Source organism: Ranitomeya imitator, chromosome 3 (genome assembly GCF_032444005.1).
Source record: "Ranitomeya imitator isolate aRanImi1 chromosome 3, aRanImi1.pri, whole genome shotgun sequence".
NCBI lineage: Eukaryota > Metazoa > Chordata > Amphibia > Anura > Dendrobatidae > Ranitomeya > Ranitomeya imitator.
Window position 1 is genome coordinate 228,275,126 of NC_091284.1, and position 19,332 is coordinate 228,294,457.

Below are 19,332 nucleotides of genomic sequence, written 5' to 3' on the forward strand. Positions count from 1 at the left end.
GCCACTCTCTTCCCATTCCCGTGTAGCGGTGGGATATGGGGTAATGAAGGGTTAATGCCACCTTGCTATTGTAAGGTGACATTAAGCCTAATTATTAATGGAGAGGCGTCAATTATGACACCTATCCATTATTAATCCAATTGTAGTAAAGGGTTAAATAAAACACACACACATTATTAAAAATTATTTTAATGAAATAAAAACAATGGTTGTTGGAGTATTTTATTCAACGCCCAATCCACTCACTGAAGACCCTCGTTCTGTGAGTAAAAAAACATAATAAACCAACAATATACTTACCCTCCGCAGATCTGTAACGTCCAACGATGTAAATCCTTCTGAAGGGGTTAAAACATTTTGCAGAAAGGAGTTCCGCTAATGCAGGCTGCTCCTTGGTGCAAAACCCCGGGGAATGAGGCTAAATATAGATCAATGATCTATATTTAGCTTCATTTGCGGTGAGGCGCCCTCTGCTGGATGTTCATAGATCGTGGGAACTTTCCTAGAAAGCCTGGGAGCCTTCTAGGAAAGTTCCCACGATCTATGAACATCCAGCAGAGGGCGCCTCACCGCAAATGAAGCTAAATATAGATCATTGATCTATATTTAGCCTCATTCCCCGGGGTTTTGCAGCAAGGAGCAGCCTGCATTAGCGGAACTCCTTTCTGCAAAATGTTTTAACCCCTTCAGAAGGATTTACATCGTTGGACGTTACAGATCTGCGGAGGGTAAGTATATTGTTGGTTTATTATGTTTTTTTACTCACAGAACGAGGGTCTTCAGTGAGTGGATTGGGCGTTGAATAAAATACTCCAACAACCATTGTTTTTATTTCATTAAAATAATTTTTAATAATGTGTGTGTGTTTTATTTAACCCTTTACTACCATTGGATTAATAATGGATAGGTGTCATAATTGACGCCTCTCCATTATTAATTAGGCTTAATGTCACCTTACAATAGCAAGGTGGCATTAACCCTTCATTACCCCATATCCCACCGCTACACGGGAATGGGAAGAGAGTGGCCAAGTGCCAGAATAGGCGCATCTTCCAGATGTGCCTTTTCTGGGGTGGCTGGGGGCAGGTGTTTTTAGCCAGGGGGGGCCAATAACCGTGGACCCTCTCCAGGCTATTAATATCTGCCCTCAGTCACTGGCTTTACTACTCTGGCGGAGAAAATTGCGCGGGAGCCCACGCCAATTTTTTCCGCCATTTAACCCTTTATTTTAAGAGCTAGAACGGCCAAATTTTGCAGATACACACTACTGACATTAGTAGTGTGGAATCTGCAAAAAAAATGGAGAGAAGACATGGTTTACTGTATGTAAACCATGTCTCAAATCATGTCGGGTTTAGGAAGGAGAAAGAAAAAGCCGGTAATTGAATTACCGGCTTTCAAGCTGTATAGCGCTGGAATAAATATTAATATATATACATATGTGTCTACTGACATAGAATAGGTTATATATATATATATATATATATATATATATATATGTGTACACATTTATTCTACCTATTCTACTGTAAGCTGTCAGTGTGATTTTACTGTACACCGCACTGAATTACCGGCTTTTCTCTCTAACAGCGCTGCGTATTTCTCGCAAGTCACACTGCTTGTCCGTGTGTAATCCGTATTTTTCACGCTTCCATAGACTTTCATTGGCGTATTTCTTGCGCAGTACGGTGACAAACGCAGCATGCTGCGATTTTGTACGGCCGTAGAAAGCCGTATAATACTGATCAGTAAAATACGGCAGATAGGAGCAGGGGCATAGAGAATAATTGTGCCGTATTTTTTGCGAGTTTTACGGACGTAGTTTCTGCGCTCTTACGTCCGTAAAACTCGCAAGTGTGACGCCGGCCTTAGACTGTAAAATCCCAGGAGCAGGGTGTAGATTAGTCCGTATGCTATCAGGAGAAGCCTATATAGTGTATATTAGACTGTACGCTGCTAGGAGCAGGGTGTAGATTATTCTGTAAGCTCTCAGGAGCAGCCTGTATAGTGTATATTAGACTGTAAGCTCCCAGGAGCAGGGTGTATATTAGTCTGTAAGCTATCAGGAGCAGCCTGTATAGTGTATATTAGACTGTAAGCTCCTAGGAGCAGGGTGTATATTAGTGTGTAAGCTCTTTGTCTTTTCATTTCTAGGGTCGACACTCTTGAACTTATAATTACATGCAGATATACAGCAATATGCAGCAGGACAGACGTGATCCAGGGAAATATCCGATCGCCATAACTGGGGTCAGGAAGGAATTTTTTCCCCCCCTGAGGCAGAACTCTCCGGGGGGTTTCTTTGCCTTCCTCTGGATCTTTGGGTCCAGTGGCTCTCAGCCGGTCCTCAATGACCACAGCTAGTTCTGTGGTCTCCATGGGGTCTGACCTGAGAGTCATTGTGATCATGGTTTAATTTCTTAAAAGGCCGGTAATATTTTTATTACAATGTTGCTTATTGCTATTCCAATAAAAAAAGAAAGAAAATGAAAGTGGCATTTGAGTTTTTTCCTTTTGACTTTTTTTCTTTTACAAAGTTACAATTATAGGAGTGATCATTACTACTCTCAGTATTCCACAAGTAGAACCAGGAATTATGGGGGTGTCATTTACAGAACGCAGACCACATACAGTATATCTGCACCCATTGTGGTAACATAATATCAACTCCTCTCCCAAGTTACATTATGTGTTATGGGGCCAATCTCTGTGAGGGGGCAGGGCCCTAAAATAGTATATATGCTACACAACAAACTATATGAGGGAAGAATGAAGATGGGGACACAGAGCCGCTGAATAAGAGACACAAGGATCTTATATAAAAGTAGGAAACAGACTAAAGCGGTCCGCAACAAGTGGCCCTTGGGGTCCGAAGACACAGGATTGTATGTTGAGGAACAGATCTAAGCAGGACGTGAGATGGATGGGGAGGATGGAGGGAGAGATGACCAGTTCCTTACTAGGTGTAGGGATTAGGAGGGTCAGTTGAAAGTGAAGGATTATAGGGGTGAGAGTAAAAACAAACAGAAACATTGTTTAGACTAAAAGATAAAAAGAAAAAGGTATGTGGCACTCACCATAGCATTTATTCAGAAAACCCTTTATTGCATATAGCTGTTACAAGGCTTTCATTTTAAGTCAGGTGCAGAGGTGTACAGAGGCATGTGGGGAGAGTGAGATGGACGACGGCAGTTTCACGTTTCCACGCTTCAACAGGTCCAGGTGAAGCATTGTTTACTGTGACAGTATCCAGTTACCTTCAGTTCCCTTCTGGTTCAATTCTGGATTAATTCATAGCTCCACACTTGTATGGTGCACGCTGCAGACTGACGTCTTTGCAGACATATTGCTTGGAATATATTTGCTAGAAAATGAATTCAGGTGTGAAACAGAGGGGAGTGGTCTGTGCTCATCTTGCTCAGATAATTAAGAATGAGCAAGATGCAGGAGATTCAAATTAGAGTAAAGAAGGAGGTCATAAATAACATTGGGGGTATAGCAGTGGTTAGTTGAAAAAAACCCCAAGTGATTGCAATGAGCCAAGGTAGGGAAAATCAGTGTGGAAAGCTGGATGACACTGTCATGATCCGTTCCAGGGTTTATTAGTGTCTGCCCTTTTTTGGACGGATCATGTCAAGGGTTAACTTTGCTCTGCCACATTCTGGGTTCAGGTTTGCTATTTAGCTCCCATGAATCTTGCTGGCAGTGTCAGTTATAGTTCTGTCTTCGGCTTGTGAACCTGACTCTGGAAACCATTGGTTTGTCCTGCTGGGAACCCTGACTTGTCCTGTGTCTGTTATCCCCCTCTGTTTGCCCTTTCCCTGCGTTTGTCTGTTGTGCTTGATTCTCTGATTCTGACCTCCTGGCTTGGCTATTGACTCTGTGTTGATTTGTCCCTATTGTACCATATTTTGCTCGCCCTGGTTTACTGATCTCTTGCTACGTCCTGACTATCCTTTCTGTTTTAATCCTTTTTGTACTGACTTGTTATCTTGTGCCCTGACTCGGCTTTTCTGATTACTCTCTTGCCACTAGGTGGCATCTGTTCAGCTGCTCAGTGTGTGCAGTCTCGCGTCCCTATAAAACTTCCCCTGGTGAAAGCTATAAAACTTCCCCTGGTGAAAGTTGCGCTGTACTGCACTGCAGCTGCATGACAGACACATTTCCTTTGTATTGTAGGCCAAAAAAATATATTGTAATTTTTTTTATTTTAAAAATTTAAAAAATGAAAATGGGCCAATGCAAAAGTTTGGGCACCCTCGGAGATGTGTGTGCTCAGATAACTTTGACCATGGTTTCAGACCTTATTTAGACTGTTAGGGTTATGGCTTGTTCACTGTCATCATTAAGAAAGGCAAGGTGAAGCAAATTTCTCAGCTTTATAAAAAAACAAGCATCCTCTAACATTGTGCCAAAAAACAGCAGCCGTGGGTTCTTCTAAGAAGCCGCCTAGCAATCTTTAAATGAAAATGGTTGAGGTCCAAAAAGCAGGAGAAGGCTATAAGAAGATAGTAAAGCATTTTCAAGTTGCCCTTTCCTCAGTTCGGAATGTAATTAAGAAATGGCATTTAACAGGAAAATTATAAGGGTCAAGATAGGGTCTGGAAGGGCAAGCAAAATGTTGGTGACAGCTGTTAGTAGGATTGCTAGAGAGGCAAAAGAGAACACCAGATTGACCGCAAAAGATCTTCAGAAATATTTAGCAGACTCTGGAATTGTGGTACATTGTTCTAATGTTTAGAGACAGCTGCACAAATATGGCCTTTATGGAAGAGTCATCAGAAGAAAACCTCTCCTGCATCCTCACCATATAAAATTCAGCTTAAGTATGTAAAAGAACATCTAAACGAGCCTGATGCATTTTGGAAACAAGTCCTGTGGACCGATGAGGTTAAAATAGAACTCTTTGGCCACAATGATCAACGGTATCTGTGGAGAAAAACAGGGCACAGAATTTCAGGAAAATAACATCTTGCCAAACATTAATCATGGGGGTGGATCAATCATGCTTTGGGGTTGTGTTGCAGGCAATGGCACAGCGAACATTTCATGGGTAGAGGGAAGAATTTATTAAATTAAATTTCAAAAATTCTTGATAGCAAACATTGCACCATTTGCAAAAAATGCTGAAGTTGAAAAGAGGATGGCATCTACAAATGGATAATGATGATCCTAAACACGCGTAAAAATCCACAATAGACTACCTCAAAAGACGCAAGCTGAAGATTTTACCATAGCCCTCACAGTAATCACATAAATTAACAGACACCAAGTGGAATGAGGGCCCTGCTTGCAAGCTTACAATCTATGAGGAAATGGGGGGACACGAACGGTGGATGCTTGCATTGTGCCGTCTGGCCATCAATGTAATAAAGAAGGTGTTTGTGTAATGCTGCATGAACCGGTAACCAACCAGTATGTGTAAAAGTACACAAAGGGCTATTAAATGCAGAAAGGGTGTAAGAACAGATGATACGAGGGTCCTGGTTTTGAAGAAAATTTTGAATGGGCAACACAGGGATAGTTACATAAATATGTTGAGGTGGTAGAAATGTGTTTTTAGGCCACGCTTAAAACTCTGGGTGTTGAGGATTAATCAAATTGTCCTGGGTAGTGCATTCCAAAGAATTAGCGCAGCATGTTAGGAGTCTTGGAGACGGGATTGGGAGGTTCAGATTATTGAGGATTTTAATCTTAGGTCATAAGCAGAAGAGAGGGCACAGGTAGGGTGGTAGACTAAGACAAGGGAGGAGATATAGGGTGATGCTAAACCGTGGAGCGCTTTGTGGGTGAGAGTGATATTTTATATTGAACTCTGGAGTGGATGGGTAACCAGTGCAATGACTAACACAGGATAGAGGAATCAGTGTAAGGCTGTGTGCACACGTTGCTGTTTTTGCGTTTTTTCGCATTTTTTCCTGATAAAAACACTATAAAACCGCAAAAAAACAGCATACAATAAGCATCCCATCATTTCGAATGAATTACGCATGTTTTGTGCACATGTTTTGTCCACATTTTCGTGGAAAAAAACGCATCGCGGTAAAAAACGCAGCATGTTCATTAATTTTGCGGTTTTTTTGCGGATTTTCCACTACAAAATGCATTGGGAAATGTCCGGAAAAAAACGCATCAAAAACGCGCAAAAACGCATGCAGATTTCATGCAGAAAATTTCAGGTTTTTCTCAGGAATTTTCTGCGAGAAATCCTGAACGTGTGCACATAGCCTAATTGTTGGGGAGGAATATGATCCTGGCTGTCATTTTAAAATTGTCAATGCAAAACTATAGGTCAGTGAAAAATTTCAGACAAAACTTGGATGATATCCAAGTGCAATCCGATTTTCACCGACTGACAAAATACAGACGACTTAGAAATCTTTTTTTATTTCCACGTACAAGAAAAACTGATGCCACTCTGATCAAAGTCTGATAAGAAATTAGACTGGTTTTCTCAGATGCGGAGAAATCAGTCTTGTGAATCTACCCTTACCAGGAGTGCTACTGTGAAGGGAGAAACACTGATGAATACAGAGGGGCAAATCAATGCTCTGGCCCCTTTATTCACAATATACTGTAGCTTCTGGGAAGCAGGTAAAACTCACTGTCATGTTACTTGAACTAATTCATGATTAAGCAACATGAGCCAGAAAACGCTCCAGCGGTACCTGAACCCCAAACCACTTCGGCAGTACGTGAAACTGCATCTAAGGTACCTGAGCCTGAAATCGCTGTCGGTATGTGAACCCGGAAAGATATATATCTTGGTACCCTGTTAGCCAGTGGATAGAAAAATATTTAGAATTGAGAGTCCTCAGTGGTTGATACCTTTTAATGGCCAACTGATGTAATTTGAACCCAAACCCTGGTATGTAAACCCAAAATACCTCTGGCAGTTGCTGAACCTGAGACAGCCCCTGAGATGCCAGTGCCTGAAACTGCTCCGGTATTTATTACCACTGCTATCCATTCCACCAGTATCCAGTCCCACCTTGGACTCAGAGTCTGTGTCTACTCTCCTGACGCTTGGGGTCAGCTGCCACCGCACCAGGATCTGTCATGGAGTAGAACCTGGTTTCCACCTGTGGCTCATGACTAACTACACCATCAGGGGCTCTAGTGAAAACACAAGTGGTCATCTAGCTAAGCCCTTCCAGACTCTCCCCGGTCCATGGTGCAGTGGGTCCATGATCCACGTGTGTTACAGCCACAGAACCACTTTCACCCTGTTCTTCAGAAATGGGACAAATGTGTGTTTTGTATCATTAATGAAAGAAGAGCCTCCGGCACTGAAGTTAGGATACATAGCATAAAGTGAATCCAAGAAGTAATTTATAAAACCAACACGTGAAGGACAGATGTGTTGCAACGTGTTGCGGTTCACAGCAGCGCGTCACATGTGGGTCTTATAACTGCCGACAGACACCAGACAAATATCCTTGAGAAAGGCTGTATAGCCGAAACGTTGGAACACAGATCTGTCCTTCACGTGTTGGTTTAATACATTACTTCTTGGATTCACCTCATCCTATGTTTCCTCACTGCAGTGCCGAAGGTTCTTCTTTTATCTGTGATTACTAATTTTCCTTCTGAGCATGATAACGACACTTGTGCAAACCATTATACTTACATTCTAATCATTTTTTATCATTGTCACGTTAGAAAAGTGCACGTGTACCAAGGGCACGGAGTGATGGTAGCATCGTCTCTTTCAATATATAGCACTACATCTGTGGAATCATTGATACCATCAATGAAATGAAACTCCCCAATACCAGCAGCACTCATAGAGCCCCACATAAAGGACATGGACACCACCAGGTTTCACTGTAGGCGCCATGCATTTTTTTAAATTCATTTTTCTAAGTGCATGGTACCCACAATGAAACATGGACGCTCTGTTCATGCTTTCAGTCATAGGGGAGTGCACAGAGTTGTTATACTTAGTAAATAAAAAATAACTAAATGAGAGTTTGGTATCTCTGCAATTATGCTGCCCAGGAGAGTCATGTTTCCAGGTCAATGTGTTAACATTGTTAATAATAATAATAATAATAATAGTTAAAAAAAAAAAAAAACTAGCAGAATTGTTTTTTTTTTTTTACCATTTCATCTCAATTAGTTTTTTCCCCTCATTTTCCAATACATTGTATGGTAAAATGAATGATGTCATTCACAAGTACAATTGTTATGTGATAAAAACAAGCTCTCATACAGCTATGTTGAAGAAGGGGAGAGAAAATGAAAATGTTCGATTGGGTCACACTTTTAGCCTCTAATATCAATTTGTATGTGTTTATTCTAAAATATTTCACTTTGACGCAAAATGGCATGAAGGGTGTATAAAGTGCTGAGTGGCATTATGATCATGTGACAGGTGTCTACATTTAAAAAATATATAAGTATGAGAAGTTAATAACAATTTAATATTTAGTAAATTAGGTGCACAATTTTGAGAAATCACTGACAGTGAAAGAGTTACTACAACCATGATATTTTTCTTACCACGCGAATGCTTAAATATACACGTCCCTTTGATCACATTGATACATAGTTGATAATGGCATGATCCTGAATATGGCTATACATACTAATTGTGATCTCTCTACTGACATCACTACGGAAACCCTGGTGACACCACCAATAGCTGAGCTTTCAGTAAATTGTATTTCAGTCTTTGGTTTGTAACCTAGCCCTACGGCTTGCCCATCCCCAGGTGCCACTGGCACTGTCAACTCAACAATCCCACCGACAGCGTCCTGTTGTGGGGTGATGACCTATGGCAACAGAATTGCAATATCTCGGGGTAAATCCAAGGCAAACCTGCAACAGCATGGAAACTAGTAGTCTACACTGGAGGGATCCAAGTACTGTACATGATGCCACCCCATACGATGATTCCCTTATGAATGTGTGCTATTGACCTCAAAGCCACCTGTTTCAAAGGCTATCATGGCACAAAGGAAAACAGCAAAGCAGGCTGGAAATGGAGGTCTACTTCTTCACCACTTAGTCCTACTTTTGTCTTGGATGCAATGATAGCCAGAGATTAGCCTGGAGACCACATAGGCGACCACGAAGAGGTCTTCACAAGGGAACATCACACCTGTGCTTCTCCCAGGATTATGGTGTGAGGTGGGGTGGTATAATGTTCTATACCTGGACCCCTCTAGTCTTCTTCCAGGTACACAGCTCACGGTCACCGTTACATTGATTTGGTTTTGGAACCAATCGTACGGTGCTGAGACATAGTGAATGGGTTGGGGGCACACCTGTCAACTTTTTGCAGCTGTCCTGCAAGAATAATATACTTTATTCACAACTGCACCCCATTTTTGCAGCTCCTTCCACACTCCCATTTCCTAAATGTGCGTCGAGGCACAGGAAACATTCATGGAGCGCGTCTGCCCAGAAGGGTTCTGCAGCCCCCAGAAGATATGCCAATTCTTTCAGAAGTCCAGTATCTTTCCCCTTATTCCAAGAGACTCAAAGACATTATGGGATAATTGGAAAGAACCGCTGAGGGCTACATAGCAACACTTGTTACATGATATAAAGACTGTGGGGAACCACTAAGGACATGAATGTAGTGGGAAATCCACTATTTTGGTTTGATTTTTGGTTGAGGGTCACTAGTCGGACGCAGCTTGGCCGCCATACTTTTAATGCGCGTCACATGTGACCACAAACAAGTCACACAGGCGGTTTTGGTCAGCGACCTCGCTCTCCTGTGACCAGCTCTGCCCCACCAGAGACAATCCTGGAGCATGAAGTGGGGCAGCATGGCACAGAGAGGAATTCATTATCACAGCCATCTCCAGGGACCGTGGGCAGTCATCCTGCTCCACCTTGCCCTGCACTGCATCTATTCTAGATGGCATCTTCCTCCTCCCCCTGACCCTGGCACATCCCCATGCTGCCCGGAGTTCTTCCCCTCGAGGATAGGCAGCAGCCTGGCACATCACTGAGACCTTTCCTGGGGAGGAGCCAACGTGACACATCAAGGGCTTGTAAGCTGGGAGCCAGGAGGAGGCTGGGCTTCTGGCTCACATTCACAGGGCAGCTGCTGCTCTCTCCTGCTGTCTGGTCCTGGGCAAAGGTGGATAGGGAGGGCATTCCCGGACCGTCAGGCACAGCCGCCACCAGGCTCACGGTAAGCGGGCATGTGCCCGGCGAGCTGCTGCCCTCTGCGTGTTCTCATGTGCGTCAGGTCTGTGCCATGCAGCCGCTTCTCTCTGTGACTGCAAGGACTTCTAGTCAGTAAGTTTGGCTGCTGGCATCTCTGGAATACAATGCTGTGCCATGTTGGGGCACCTGCCTGCCAGGGTAAGGGCACGCTCCTCCTGCCAGGTAGATGGTGCCAGGTAGATGGCACTGGACCCTATAAGGAAATGGATATTAGTGATAATACTGCACCAGCTGTATGTGGTGTACTGTATACAGCCTGGCAGTGCCCCACCGCCACCAGGAACAGTGGACCTTACATGGGGAAGAGCCTGTACAGCAGGGCATACTTCTAGGGTTAATCAAGTTATCCATAGGGTAGGGGATTACTCACTGGAGGTCCCAGCAATCTGAAGATGGGAGCTTGGGGACCCCGAGAGCGGGGCTTGCGTGGAGGTGCACACAGCCGTCACTCCATTCATGGTCCCATAGATAATGACTGGCCATCTCTTCTCAATACAGGATGGGACTGTAGAGCCCCCTTTCCAAAATTCAAGTTATCCGCTATAAGCATTGAGGTACTTAGTGTACAAATTGGCCAATTTGTTTATGCCCATCTGCCACAACAAGGCATGCCCCATTGTAGATGGGAACCTACACTATCAAACATCTCCTAGGCCAAGTAAGTTTGCTAGTGTAGATTTGCATCTGTAAAGGGATATGCCTGAAATGGCAGGTGGGCACACATAAATTGGCCTATTTGTGCCTCGGTTCTATGAGTTCAGTCTACATAGCAGTCATGCTGTCCAAAATTCATATAGTCAGTGTACACATATACTTTAAACTATGCCGTCAGCCGGATTTCACCGCCAATCTATTTATATGCAATACCTTAGCATGGTCAGTCCACTCATCATTGAAAAATTAGCATTTGAATTGATATGCAAATGAGGCTGTTGATGTGACTCCTCTGTCACTCCAGCTCTATTCCCTGCCCAGCACCATCTCCTCCTGATTGACTGACAGCCTCTATGCTGTGTGATTTCAGGCAATGGAGCTGTCAGTCAAGCAGGAAGGGCCGGGAAGAGAGCTGGAGTAAATTGATAAAATGCTATAAAAAAAACTTTATGTAATTTATTTTACTACAACTTCAATATTTTGTATATTACCATATACAGATTACATTTCCTTAATCCTTGTTTGGCAATTATAAACATTTTCTTTTGGCACAAATTCTTCCAATATGAGATCCAGACTCCTAGACGTTGCCGACACAGAAGCAATCAGTTCTTCTTAGAGCTGGAGTGACGGAGGCTTCAGATCTACAGACTCATTTGCATATCTTTTCAAACATTGATTTCTCAGTAATGGAAGATTGGACTGGCCATGGAAAGGAGTTGATGGACTTGTCTTTGAAAGAGCTACATGTGCAGCTAAATAGTCTAGGGTGTGAAATCCTACTGACAGGTTCCCTTTAAGGCACTTTTTTTTCTGTTGCTGCACTTGTACGTATGTATTGCAGTCACAGCAGCTTGCACTTGTGCACATTTGATGAATTTTGTCAGGCAGTGCTGGTCAGTTTATTTTTTAATACATACATGTCTATGCCTGTCTATATTGATATGTATGTGTGTTATATAGGACTATATAGAACTGCAGGTGTTCTACCATAGATCCACCCAATCCATAGCTGTAAATTGATAAAGCTGGAAGGATTTGAATACATTTCTCCATATCAGGGTTAAAACCACTTCTAGAGAAACATGACGGCAGATATTAAAGGGAAGCGGTCACATTTCACCTGCAGTCCACTCGTGATTGACAGCTATCTCTGCAAGCGCAGTCATACAATGAAGATTGCCAGTCACTGAATAGGACCGACCACTGGACTTTTATGTATACAGTCACCAGGGATTTCAATTAATGAAAAACAAGTTTTATTGAAACTTTTCCCTCAAAAAAATACCTATCAATCTGGTCAGCTCCTCCTGCTCTGATCCTGGCTGCAGATTAGAAATTGTTTTCAGCATGACAGGTTCCCTGTAAATGCCCCAGTGACCACTGTTCCTTTCTACTTCTCTTTAAAATCACTTTCAAGGGTTACGGTATCGATGGCCAATGGCTTTCTACATGCCTGAAAATTGTTCTTTGCGTATTTTCTGCATTGGCTGGTCCACCAATGGGGCTGTTCGTTTTATTTGATGTCCTTTATTAAATCCTAATCGTCTTTAATTGAGAAGGAAGCTGCATTGAGCCATTCATTCTTCCTGCAGAGGCAGATTCGGCTAAAATTGGTACCATGCCATGCTAACAATGGATTAATTGCTGTTCATGTAATGTAGGGGTGGGAATATTTTATCTGCTAAGGGCAGTTAGGATATTTATACCATCCTTTGGGGGTCACACGGTATGACCATGGACTACAATGCACTGACTGGCAATGGGCCACAGTTGTGGCCAAAAGTATTGACACTCCTGCAATTCTGTCAGATAATAATCAGTTTCTTCCTGAAAATGATTGCAAACACACATTCTTTGTTATTATTATCTTCATTTAATTTGTCTTAAATGAAAAAAAAACAAAAAGAGTTGTCCTAAAGCCAAATTGGATATAATTCCACACCAAACATAAAAAAGGGGGAGGACAAAAGTATTGGTACTGTTCAAAAAATCATGTGATGCTTCTCTAATTAGTGTAATTAACAGTACCTGTAACTTACCTGTGGCACCTAACAGGTGTTGGCAATAACTAAATCACACTTGCAGCCAGTTGACATGGATTAAAGTTGACTCAACCTCTGTCCTGTGTCCTTGTGTGTATCACATTGAGCATGGAGAAAAGAAAGAAGACCAAAGAACTGTCTGAGGACTTGAGAAACCAAATTGTGAGGAAGCATGAGCAATCTCAAGGCTACAAGTCCATCTCCAAAGACCTGAATGTTCCTGTGTCTACCGTGCGCAGTGTCATCAAGAAGTTTAAAGCCCATGGCACTGTGGCTAACCTCCCTAGATGTGGATGGAAAAGAAAAATTGACAAGAGATTTCAACGCAAGATAGTGCTGATGTTGGATAAAGAACCTCGACTAACATCCAAACAAGTTCAAGGTGCCCTGCAGTCCAAGGGTACAACAGTGTCAACCCGTACTATCGGTCGGCGTCTGAATGAAAAGGGACTGTATAGTAAGAGACCCAGGAAGACCCCACTTCTTACCCCAAGACATAAAAAAGCCAGGCTGGAGTTTGCCAAAACTTACCTGAAAAAGCCTAAAACATTTTGGAAGAATGTTCTCTGGTCAGATGAGACAAAAGTAGAGCTTTTTGGGCAAAGGCATCAACATAGAGTTTACAGGAGAAAAAAGAGGCATTCAAAGAAAAGAACACGGTCCCTACAGTCAAACATGGTGGAGGTTCCCTGATGTTTTGGGGTTGCTTTGCTGCCTCTGGCACTGGACTGTTTGACTGTGTGCATGGCATTATGAAGTCTGAAGACTACCAACAAATTTTGCAGCATAATGTAGGGCCCAGTGTGAGAAAGCTGGGTCTCCCTCAGAGGTCATGGGTCTTCCAGCAGGACAATGACCCAAAACACACTTTAAAAAAGCACTAGAAAATGGTTTGAGAGAAAGTACTAGAGACTTCTAAGGTGGCCAGCAATGAGTCCAGACCTGAATCCCATAGAACACCTGTGGAGAGATCTAAAAATGGCAGTTTGGAAAAGGCACCCTTCAAATATCAGAGACCTGGAGCAGTTTGCCAAAGAATGGTCTAAAATTCTGCGGTTGGTCACAGTTATTTTGGCTAAAGGTTGTGCAACCAAATATTAGGCTGAGGGTGCATATACTTTTGTCTGGCCCATTTTTGGAGTTTTGTGTGAAATGATCAATGTTTTGCTTTTTGCTTCATTCTCTTTTGTGTTTTTTCATTTAAGACAAATTAAATGAAGATAATAATACCAAAGAATTTGTGATTGCAATCATTTTCAGGAAGAAACTGAGTATTATCTGACAGAATTGCAGGGGTGTCAATACTTTTGGCCACAACTGTATAAGAGCGCTGTCTCTAGGTAATAGGGCTAAAAGAGAGCTGTCCCTGGATAGTAGGACTATAAGAGCATTGCCCCTGGGTACTAGGGCTATAAGAGAGCTGTCTCTGGGTAGAATGGCTATAAGAAAGCTGTCCCTGGGTAGTAGAGCTATTAATGACATGTCCCTGGGTAGTTGGGCTATAAAAGAGCTGCCCCTAGATAGTAGGGCTAGAAGAGAGCGGTGCCAGACTTCAGACTCCAAGGTGTACTGTTCTCTAAGCTAAGTACTGGCTGTGACTGCTTTTCTTTTTTCTTTTTTTAATTCAAAACTGGAGCCACAGAAATGTGGCTGACTACGTTCGATTTTTATGCTGGTTGACTGTGCTCACTCAGTTTCAAAGATGGTACCCGCTCCTTGTGCTGGCACTACCCCCTCTCCTAACGTTGGCCTAAATTCGATTAGATTCCGAGATCTCCCCCTGGGTAGTAGTTGGGCTATAAGAGCGCTGTCACCGGGTAGTAGGGCTACAAGAGGTCTGTCCCGGAATAGTAGAGCTATGAGAGCTGTACCTGGGTAGTAGGTCTATCAGAGCGCTGCCACTGGATAGTAGGCCTATAAGAGAGCTGTTCCTGGGTAGTAGGGCTATAAGTGAGCTGTCAGTGGGAAATAGGGCTGTAAGAGAGCTGTTCCTGGGTAGTAGGGCTATAAGTGAGCTGTCAGTGGGAAATAGGGCTGTAAGAGAGCTGTCCCTGGGTAGTATGCCTATAAGTGCTCTGGCCCTGGGTAGTAGGACTATAAGGGTAGGTGTCCACGTTCAGGATTACATCCACATTAGCTGCGGATTGAACGCTGTGTACAGCCGCAGCGTTCAACCAGCAGCGTCCAGATGTTACAGCATAGTGGAGGGGATTTTATGTAAATCCGTCCCCACTATGTGTGCGAACACGCATCCGGCGGCCCTGCGTTTACGGACATGCGGCACGTCTTTTTAGAACGCAGCATGTCTGTTTACCTTGCGGCGATGCTCTGTCGCCGCAAGGTAAATCACATGGCCATATGTATGGTGTGCGGAGATCCCGGATGTGTTCATTGAACACATCCTGAATCACCGCGCGTACAGAAGGGGGCGGCGCTCTGGGCGGAGCGGGTTTTCCGCTCTGTCCAGAGCGCCTTGATTACGGACCGTGGACACACACCCTAAGAGAGCTGTCACTTTGTAGTAGAGCTATTAGTGAGCTGACCCTGGTTAGTAGGGCTATAAGAGCGCTGTTCCTGGGCTGTAGAGATATAATAGAGCTGTCCCCGGGTAGTAGGCCTATAAGCACGCTGTCCCTAGGTAGTAGGCCTATAAGTATGCTGTCCCTGGGTAGTAGGTCTATACACGCTGTACGTGTGTAGTAGGGCTATAAGAGCGTTGCCCCTGGGAAGTAGGACTATAAGAGCGCTGCCTCTGGGAACTAGGGCTATAAGAGAGGTGACCCTGGGTAGTAGAGCTATTAGCGACATGTCCCTTGGTAGTAAGGCTAGAAGAGAGCGGTGCCGGACCACAGAGTCCAAGGTGTACTGTTCTCTAAGCTAAGTACTGGCTGTGACTGCTTTGATTCAAAACTTGAGCCACAAAAAAGTGTCTGACTGTGTTCGCTTTTTATGCTGGTTGACTGCGTTCGCTCAGTTTCAAAGATGGCACCCACTGCTTGTGCTGGCACTACCCCCACTCCTAAGCACTGGCCTCATTTGCTCAGATTCCATGATGGCGTCAGCTCCCAGTATTGGCTCCGCACTCTGTGCCAAGCACTAGCTGTGTCAATGTAGAATGCAGCCAGCACTTAGTAGAGGGGATGGCACCAGCACAGGGAGCCATCTTAGATTTTAAGCTGCTGTGCACACCTCCAAATTGTTTGCATCGGCTCCACGTACTGGGAAAGTGGAGCTCCGATCCGCCCATGTCCTGACTTCACGGGCCACATATAATGAGGTGACGGGCTGGATTCGGCCTGCAGGCCTTGACACCTCTGCTCTAGTTTGTACCTTTAATATCATTTAAGGAAGCCGTTGGTAATCTCAGATATTATTTTTCCAGGTGTCTGTAGAGTCTGACAATATAAGATGACTTCTGGATATGCTCCGAACATTTCTAATAAATATCAGGCCCTTCCATTCTGTAGGACAGTAAACATTATATAGAAGAATTACAGATATGCTAGGCTTCCCCTTGATCCAACAAAGATTTTAATATCGGGAAGCTTGTCTGGAAAAGAGATAAGAGAACATATTAGAAAATAATTTAAACTAGTGCGAGAGAAGTGTGGCGGCATCGCCCATAGCCTACCAAGGTACTTGTACATGCGTTTTGATGTGGACTTTGTGCTTTAATACTATGGTGATCACAGACTGGTCCTGTTTTCAGAGAAGGTGAAGTAAAGTTCTCACCATGAGTTTTTGTGGCATTTTTGACATTGCATGTTTTCTTTGAGCAAAGAAAACGGAGCGTCTAAAGGTACCGTCACACATAACGATATCGTTAACGATATTGTTGCTTTTTGTGACGTAGCAACGATATCGTTAACAAAATCGTTATGCGTGACAGCGACCAACGATCAGGCCCCTGCTGGGAGATCGTTGGTCGCTGGGGAAAGTCCAGGACTTTATTTCGTCGCTGGATCACCCGCTGTCATCGCTGAATCAGCGTGTGTGACACAGGGCCACGCTTAGTAACCTGATGTTTACCCTGGTTACCATTGTAAAAGTGAAAAAAAAAAAAACACTACATACTTACATTCCTGTCACGTCCTTCAGCGTCAGCTTCCCTGCGTCCCCCAGTGTCAGCGCCGGCCGGCCGTAATGCAGAGCACAGCGGGGACGTCACCGCTCTGCTTTCCGGCCAGCGCTTACACTGTGCAGGGAAGCTGAGGCTGGGGGACGCGACAGGAATGTAAGTATGTAGTGTTTTTTTTTTACTTTTACAATGGTAACCAGGGTAAGCATCGGGTTACTAAGCGCGACCCTGCGCTTAGTAACCCGATGTTTACCCTGGTTACCCGGGGACTTCGGCATCGTTGGTCGCTGGAGAGCTGTCTGTGTGACAGCTCTCCAGCGACCACACAACGACTTACCAACGATCACGGCCAGGTCGTATCGCTGGTCGTGATCGTTGGTAAATCTTTAAGTGTAACGGTACCTTTACCGTTCTAGCAAAGTGGATGAGGTTGATAGAAATCTCCTGCCCACTGTGCTTTTTTTTTTTCAACCTGCGCAAACTGACCTGCGGTGCGTTTTTCAAATGGACATGTCAATATCTTTTGCAAGTAGGCTGAGTTTTGTAGATTTTCCCCATAGAATTGCATTAGATGCATAAAATCCACTGCAGAAATGCACTAAAAATTCAAGTAATCTGCACATTAATACATCAATAACGGTTTGTCAAAGCCAAGTACCAGGGAGTATCAAACACTAAGTAACTTTAGGTACATGACACACCAAAAAGGAGACAAAAAAAACGAAACAAATAAAAAATGCAATAAAAAAGCATGTAAAAAAACTGCAATGGAAAAAAGCAAGTAACTTAGTAGGTGCAGAAAATCTGCAACATAAAAAATTCACAAATATTCATCATTGGAGCATAGCCTAAAATCTTACGTAAGGATAAATTCACACTTTGCGTTTTTACAGTGTTTTTTTTCCGAACTAAAACACCATCTATTTTAATGGGTTAAAGATGCTGCAAAAACAAAGAAAGAATTGACATTCTGCGCCTTTGAAAAAATGAAGCAGGGCTCGAAATACAGTAGGAAAAAAAACATTGTGCGCAGTTTTGTGAAATCTCATTGATTCTGCTGGTACTATAAAACCCTTTGTATTTTATACATCAAATGCGCTGCATAAAATACCCTGCAAAAAACGCCACTTGTGAACATACCATAGCACCAAGGTCACAAATCCTAAGTGCAGTTTTAATTCATTAATTAGGCAATTCTTTTTTTTTTTTACAGTTTCCGATTTAATTCAACATGATATTGGATATAAGTTTTGCTTTTATGAAAATGTTTCTCTTATTTGAACAAAAATTACAGTGTCTTTTGAGATCATCCTTGTTGGCTTCTAACTTTCAGGGGCTGGGGTCACGCACAGTGTGGGAAGACTAAGTGCAGTACGAAAGGATGAGGGGAAGGAAGCCCAGGCAATAGGGAATAGGGGCGTGGAGACCCCTTGGCAGATCTGTTAACACCTCACATGTCCCTAAATAGGTTCATCACCAATTGCAGAGAAGGAAACCTGTGCCCTGTATCTCCCTAGAGCTGAGGTGATGAGCACTGGTCAGTCCCCAATATAAACTAAAGACAAAAACGTAGACAGACAAGGGGAATGAATTTAGCTTGAGCAGACTCAGAGAGGTAACACAAAACGTCCTCAAACTGCTCCAGAGAGAAAGTAAGCCAACTGCTATAGCTCAAAGATTTCACAAGGGAAAAGTGTGAATATCACCAGTGACTCTTTGCAGCAGACTGGGGATTTATAAACACCCAGGTCCAGGTGTGTCAACTAGAGCCGGAGGGAGGTTGCCGCTGGGTCCAAGAGTCAGAAGGATTAAGGAGTTGTTTGTAATGCCAAACAAAGATACTTTCCGCAGCCAGATGCAGAGTGACAGTCCGTTGCATCTGATACACCCATGACAGCTGGCTTCTAACCTTGGATATCAACAATTGTAGTGGATGTTTAATCTGTATGGTAATTGTTTCCAGGAATAGTCTTTAAAGATATTATATCCTGAGGATAGTCCACCACTATCTGATCAACAGGACGATTTTTATAATGTTTCGTAGAATATCAGATGCAGCAGAATAAGGATTGCGTAATAATTTGGCTGGATTTTCCATCCATTAAAATTCCAAAATGACTTTCTTGAGCATATTCGTGTTCTGTATAATTACTCTTCCACAGTCTGAGGTAATACATCTTACTGCTACAATATTATAATTACTAATTTCTGCGATAACACTGCACTTTGTAAAACCTGAAATGACAAGAAATAGCAAACGGAAACAATTTCAGTGTCTGATTGCATTCCTTTCTGTGAGGTCTTCTCTAATGCCAAACCTGTCACATAGAGTGAAATGTCAGATGCGCCAGAGATTAAGGCTTTTGC

At 43.2% G+C, this 19,332-nt stretch overlaps 1 protein-coding gene across 1 annotated transcript in view; it reads left to right on the plus strand.

Moving 5' to 3' along the window:
* Nucleotides 1-9,994: 9,994 nt before the first annotated feature.
* Nucleotides 9,995-19,332, plus strand: part of CDK18 (cyclin dependent kinase 18) — a 269,344-nt gene continuing 260,006 nt past the window's right edge. Inside the window, exon 1 of the mRNA XM_069756225.1 lies at nt 9,995-10,153. The gene's annotated coding sequence lies outside the window, so the exon portion shown is untranslated. The remainder of the gene's footprint in view (nt 10,154-19,332) is intronic.